At 39.7% G+C, this 7,248-nt stretch overlaps 1 protein-coding gene, 1 long non-coding RNA gene and 1 pseudogene across 3 annotated transcripts in view; 2 read left to right on the forward strand and 1 right to left on the reverse strand.

Annotated features, from left to right (window-relative positions):
* Positions 1-1,204, forward strand: part of LOC138176568 (formin-binding protein 1 pseudogene) — a 2,971-nt pseudogene extending 1,767 nt beyond the window's left edge.
* The window catches only part of LOC138176573 (PDZ and LIM domain protein 4-like), a 148,706-nt gene that overhangs the window by 60,368 nt on the left and 81,090 nt on the right, over positions 1-7,248 (reverse strand). The window lies entirely within an intron of this gene.
* Positions 1-7,248, forward strand: part of LOC138176574 (uncharacterized) — an 80,673-nt gene that overhangs the window by 50,072 nt on the left and 23,353 nt on the right. The window lies entirely within an intron of this gene.

Below are 7,248 nucleotides of genomic sequence, written 5' to 3' on the forward strand. Positions count from 1 at the left end.
AGCTCCTCCCAGTTCAGGACTCTCTTTTCACATCAACAAGTCCATCCTACAGGTGGGATTAACAAGCTCTGGGTTTTAACACAATCAATTTGAAAACCAAGCCAATACAGGGGAATCTTTATATTCCATTACTATCACAGCAAGTCACTTAATTCTGTTTGCCTCATTTGTAAAATGACCTGGAGAAGGAAAGAGCAAACAACTCTAGTATCTTTGCCAAGAAAACCCCAAAATGGGGTCATGAAGAATTGGACGTGACAGAAACAACTGAATAAAAATTTCAGTGCTGGGACATTGACAAGGTGGGGGACATCCAAGAAAGCAATCAGGATGATGGACAGCCACAAGATCATGTCATATGAGGATCAATTGAAGGAACTTGGCTCCTTGGATGATGTATAGACTGGAAAAGAGAAGATCACTCTTTATCTCTCTCTCTCTCATTCTCCCCACACCCAATACACACATACATACATATGTACATATGGAGAGAGAGAGAGAGAGAGAGAGAGCACCAGACATGATAGCTCTTCTCAATCATTTGAAATGCTGCTATACAGAAGAGGGATCAGATCTTGGCAACAGAGACCAAATTTAGGAGCAATGAGTAAAGAAATTGCTAGAGGCCAAATTAGGTTTGATATCAGGAAACTCTTCCTATCAATTAAAGTGAGTCAAAGGTGGAGTGGGTTACCTCTAAGGGTATGAGGTTCCTGTCTGGCCCACCCCACTATTAGAGGTCTTCTAATAAAGTATAGATGACCAGGTTATTTCGAAAACATGATTCTTATTCAGATATAGAATAGCTTCAATGGTTTCTGAGGTCATTAGGTTGGAGATGGTTTCCATCTCTGTGATTCTGTGATGACCTCAATAATCAAAAAGATAGAATGATATCAAAAGATGCAGCAAAAGCATTTGACAAGATATAACATGCATTAAAGATTTTTCCTTAACATGATAAAAAGAATTTATCTGAAATCAAGAACTAATATTATTTGTAATGGAGAAACACAAGAAGCTTTTCCATAAGTATGAAGCAACCTAGGAAGTTAGCCTTGACTGTTCTTATGTCTAACCTCTTCTATTCATTCAAGTGGCAAATGAGATTTATTACACCTCTATAACTTCTCTCATATCCTTCCCTTTCTCTCAGGCGACATGGCCACTACCCCAGTTCGGGGCCCTCTGCTGGGCTTCTTAAGTCATCTCCCCCTTTTAGACACTGTCCTCTCCAATTCATCCTCCACACAGTTGCCAAAAACATCTTCCAAAGGAACATGTCTGAGGTGTGACCATGTCACTACCCTGCTCAAAAGTCTTCAGTGTCTCCCTGTGGATGATAGTATAAAATTTAACAACAAGCATTTCCATAACATAGTAGAATAAACAAGAAGCCACCTATCTTTCCAGTTTTAGCTCATACTGTGTCTCTAGCAACCACTCTCCATTCCAGTCAAACTGGCCAATTAGCTGTTTCCCAAAATCATGGAGTCTACCATTTCCCATCTCCATTCCAGGCCTCTGCACAAACTACCTCAAATTCCTGGAATTGATTTCTTCATCTTTGCTTCTCAGTTTCCTTAACTTCCTTCATGGCTCAGTTCAGGTGCTACTTTCTCCTTTGTGAAGTTTCCTCTTACCCCACCATCGTCATCATCATCATCATTATTATTATGACCTTTTATTTATTTATCTTTTATATGTTGAATCCTCTCAGTAGAGTATAAGCTTTTTAGGCACAGGGGCTGGTCCATTTCGGTACCCTCATACATAGCATCATACCTTGGACGTGGTGGATCCTTAGTGCTTATTGATTTGAACTGAACTGAATAAAAGCTCAAGAAATAAAGAGAAATAGTAATAAAATTCAATGCCAATATGACTTCAGAAAAACTTATGCCTGAATATTGCTAGTGGAGTTGTAATTTGTTCCAATCTCTTTGAAGAGCTCTATAGAATTATATAAGATGAAGTATGGCTTACTGAATAGAGAACTAGCCTTGAAAGCTGGGAGATTGATCTGGGTTCAAGCACTACTTCTGACACATACTAACTGTATGACCTGGGAACATCTCTTAGCACCTCAGGGCTCTATATAACTCTCTAAGGGTCTGATTTTCAGAGAAGGTGCTTGGGAGTTCACTATTAGCAAAAACATAGTCTCTAACCTATATGGAATTTTATATACACATATACATATATGTATGTATGTATATATACACATATATGACCTACCTGTACACAAAAATATTCCTACCGTCACTACTTGTAATTGCAGAGCAAAAAACTGACACAGGTAGTAACCAACAATCAGTGGAGTAATGCTAATGAATTATGTTATATAACTATAATGGAATATTACTGTGCCACAAAAATATTGAATATGAAGAATTAAGAGAAATACATGAAGATATTTGATGTGATGCAGAATGAAGAAAACAGTATAAAAAAGCAATATGCACACTGACTACTATTCTGGAAATAAAGTCAACACTGCAAAGTAACGAAGTGTGTATGGGTCAAGTACAGTAGAGAATGTTGATACCACTGCTATCAAAATTAAAACACACATCCTTCCTGTTAACAATCAGTACATAGCAAAAAATGGAAAGTAATGTGTACTATCAGCCTCAATCTTGCCATTAGACAATTTTGTTTAATTGTTTTCAGGAAATGTACTTGGTAGGGTGAGGTTATTTGGGTTGGGAAGTGTCCGTTGTGTCAAAACAAAATACAGCAATAAGTTAAAGAAATGACAAATGTGAATAATTCAAAGGAAAATGGGAAAACTCCCCTGAAGCAATGAAGAGGGAAGAAAGAATCATAGGAACAATATCAATAGAACACAGCTGTGTAATGAAAACATTAACAGGGGAAGAATGTTTCTATAGGCTACAATGGATACTTTGTTACTTCCTTGTTTTGAGTCAGTATACACAGAGTGCTTCCTTTAATAATTGGTACTTGGTTATTGAAGTATTTAAAAAATACTCAGAAGAGAACAGGAAACACTGACAAACAGGACAGCTTTGAAAATAACATGCTGAATTTATCATATACTTGGAGAGAGAAGCAAGCATGGTACACATTCCTGGCCACTGGTGTAATTCACTTTTTCTGTTCTACTTTTGTCAAGTTTAGAATAAAAAATAAAATTAAAAAAAAACTAGCAAATTAATCAAAGTGTATGGTTATATTTATACTCATTTATTATTTTGTTAAATTTTTCTTGTCTTTCTTTTGCTTCTATTTATACTAATGCATACTTATATTGGTAGATTAAAATTAAAACAAAATTAATTAAAAGTAAATATTATTTATATAAATATATAAATGGTGGGATGCTCATGGCTATTAGGGTCCTGGGAATGACTGAGTACCACTGTTAAAAAGAATAATCCTTCCAAATGTGGATTTAAGCATCAAGCTTTAGCCCTTCCTAATGGATACCCCCTCCCCACAAGCCCTGGGAGAAAGATCACCTAAAACCAAATCTTCATTCTCACTTCTGCACCTCAAACCCTAGGCAGGCATTATCTCCTACCTTCCCTTTGTCTCTGTCAAAGGTAATACTATCCTTCTCATGACTCTACCTCAGAACATCAGTCAACCATCTGATTCCCTGGTCTTTCTCATTATTCGTTTCAATATATTACCTCATTCCTCCATTCGTCTTCTAGTTCAGGTCCTCATACCTTTCCTTTCTCCTGTGTTATTGTTAAAAGTCTCTTGATTGTTCTCCCTGACTCCAGTTTCTCCCCTCATCCTTCACACCATTTCCAGAATTATCTTCCTAAAACGCCTCTTTAAGGATGGTTCCCTTCTGCTCAGCTTGGTTCCATAGTGCCTAAAAGACTAAAGTCTAAACACCATGAGCTGCCATTCATCACCTTCCACAATCTAGCTTCAACCTACTTCAATAGCTTATTGTTTCCTCCTCCCCTTCCACACCCTTTGCTCTAGTCAGGCTTGACTTTTCTCTTCCTCATACATATTCTGGGCTCATTCCCACTTCCACTTTTTAGCCTGTATAATTCCTACTACCTAGAATGCTCTTTCTCTCTCCTACTATGTCTCCAGCTCCTACCCATCCTTCAAGACGCACCCTCTAGTTTCTACCTCTGATATGAAGCCTTCTCTCATTACTCTAGCCAGTAATAATTTCTCTCTTCTCTGAACTCTTCAGTAATACAAGTCAATAGAATCTTCAAGTATTAAATTGCCTTATTCAGTCTGTGTTGCCTGTGGTTATATTTTGCTTCCCCAACTAGACTGGGAGCTCCTCTAGGCTGAGGCTTTATCTTTCCTTATCTTTTCCACAGGAGAGCATGAAGTTGGGCATAGGGTATTGGGGTTTGTTGGCAGGAAGTAGTTGAAAAACTTTGCTGCTTTCCTGAAAATGTCAGGTCATGAAAAACAGTCAAGATGCACTAGGCTAGCCCAGACAAGCTAGATAATATGGTTTAATCAGATGCCACCAGTTATGGCTGCAACCTATCTCTGCTTGGGAAACTTAAGCCTACCTTCTAGAGACCTTCTTCTGCTGCTATAACAGGCTTATACTAATAGATAAATAGATAAGAAACTCATTCACTATGACCTGCCTTTCTGGGCAGGCAGATTAAACCTGTAATGTTCAATACTATTTGTGGTTATGAGAGAAAGGTTCCCAGCATCCCCCAGATGATTACAGAACATCCCTTAATACTAATAAAATTGTTACAGAAGAATTTGTTCCCAACTTCCAAAAAAGAGAAGACCGCAATAGACCCTGGCCTATTGATGATGTCAATGTCTGGAGAGCTCAGTGTGGACAGCCTGATTCTATCTTCTCCTGATCATTATCTTTTTTCTTCACTGCTCTCCCCACATGGCCTGCTTTCAGGATGGCACATTCTTTTGCTAGTCCTTATCAGGTTGGGAGGACCTTGGCAGGCTTGGCTGGTAGATGGACAGACTGGAAGTTTATGATACCTAGATGGGACCTTGGATATTAAAGACAAAAGAAACATGGTGGTGGTAGGGGAGAGGTATCATACCCCTTTCTATCCCATCCTCTGTCTCAGACATATTCTTGATTCTCATATTGAGTATCTGTCCCATGATGGGAAAATTAATAATAATGGAGTTGGAAACATCATAGACCCTTCATAAATGTTTGAATGAAAAAGAATTGGGCCTCTACCAAATACATAAGGCATGACTCTTCTGAAGTGCTTCCATATACTTATAGTCTTCTCATTGGGTCCTTATAACATTCCTGTAAGGCAAGCAAAATGATAGATTCATAAGATCATAGATTTGGAGATGGAAGTCCCATCTAAGTCTAATCGCTTCATTTTTCAGATGAAGAAACTGAGGCCCAAGGTCACACAGTTACTAGGTATCAGGTGGGATTTAAACTCAGGTACTTGGACTCCCAACTCAGTCCCTCTTTTCACTGTAATGTGTTGTCCTGAGGCCCAGAGAGGGGAATGACTTGTCTATCTTCATTTTGTGAGTCAACAGCAAAGGCAGTATTTGGAACCCAAAATATCCCCAATTCTGGTTAATATCCTTCCTGCCCTACCCCAGACTCCAAAGGGATCTAGACTCTGGGAGCAATTCCTTCTCCCCTCCCCCCACCAGTTCCAGGTTGCATACTGGCATCTGGTGGTACAGACCACTTTGTATCTGGTTCAGTCCAAGGACTCAAGGTAAGTGAAACAAGAACTTGACCAAGAGGAATTCTGGGGTGTGTTTGTTCCTACCCAGTGAGTGATTGGAGGAAATGATGAGGTTCGGTGCTGGTTCTAACCAGCTCAGTGGGGTTTTGGGTTTGGTTAGTATTACAGTAATAATATTTTTGGGGAGTCTGGGTTGGTACTCAGTATAGGAGCAGTTCCAGACTCTGACTTGCTTTGGTTCAAGTCCTTGTTCAGTTTTGCGTGCTCACTAGTAAACCTCCTCCTCTCTCCTACTCCTTCTCTGTTCTTTGCCATGGCCCAAGGGAAGGAACAGCAATGTGGTTCTAATCAAATAATGGTAACCCAGCAGGAACTTCTCTCCCCTCCCCCCAACAGATTTCACCCCCTCTTTTGTTCCCCCATTCCTTCTCTCTGCCTCCCTCTCAAAATACCCACCCCTTTAGCCCCTGAGCTGAGCCAGAAACTCTGGGATCTCTGGGCCATCGCCAAAGATTGAGCTCATAGAAGGCTTTTTTCTTGGGTACATGAGGGCACAATACCCCAGTCACAGATGTCTGCCTCTGGAGTGGTTTTGTGAAGTGATCCTCTCTGCCAGCCAGCTCTGGTCTCACTGAAAGGGATGGATAGTCTATGGCCAGATTCATTATTCAAGGACCTTGTTATAGCCACTGCTTACAACCTGCTACTCTCAGTTCCCAGAAAACTTCCCCGTGACCCATCTAGTCCTCAAGCAACTAGGCCTCTATGACTTCCTCACCCTATTTACTGCTTCTAATTAATAGACCATAGACCTCTGCAATCAGACTGTCATCCTTCTGCACATTTGACTAAGTAGCTTCTGACTCTTCAAGGTCCAGGGGCCATTCACATGGGTTCTTACATGGAAGCAGGAAGGATGGGGATACCGGAAAGGTTTCTGCCACCCCAAGTCTCTCCCAGTGATGTCTGAAAGTTGACCATTTGAGCTTTAGCTGTCTCCTCCAGGAAAGGCAACAACAGGACAGCAATTAGCAATTTTAGGACTTGGCATGGCACAAACCATGCCCCAGAATATGCCCTCAAGCTCTGTAAGTCTGAACACTGTAAGCCTTTGGCTGGGGACGCTGCCATGGGCTGTAAAAGTCCAAAGAAGAGGAACTCATGGAAAGTATGAACATACCAGATTTTAGGGAGAAAGTGACTGCCACGGTAGAGGGAGGTAGAGTGTAGAAATTTCCTATTTTAGGTATTCATTTTATTTACATAGGTTTTGATTGATATCTTTTGTTTTTACATCACTGAATTTCCCCTGTATTCCTTCCAACCCCCTCCCACAGAACCAATCCTTACAATAAGAAGAGGAAAAATCAACAAAATCAATGAAAAAGCATGATGTTAAATACAATATTCTATAGTCAAGGACTTCCTACTTCTGCAAAAGAGTAAATGCAGGTGTCTCTTCACATCCCTTCTTTGAGACCAAGTTTGGTCATCATAATTTTACATTGTGCAGTTTCTATAGTTTTGTGTTTTATATATATATATATATATATATATATATATATATATATATATATAT

Source organism: Petaurus breviceps, unplaced genomic scaffold (assembly GCF_028583685.1).
Source record: "Petaurus breviceps papuanus isolate PSGF00001 unplaced genomic scaffold, PetGlider_PUasm1.0 89984, whole genome shotgun sequence".
Lineage (NCBI taxonomy): Eukaryota > Metazoa > Chordata > Mammalia > Diprotodontia > Petauridae > Petaurus > Petaurus breviceps.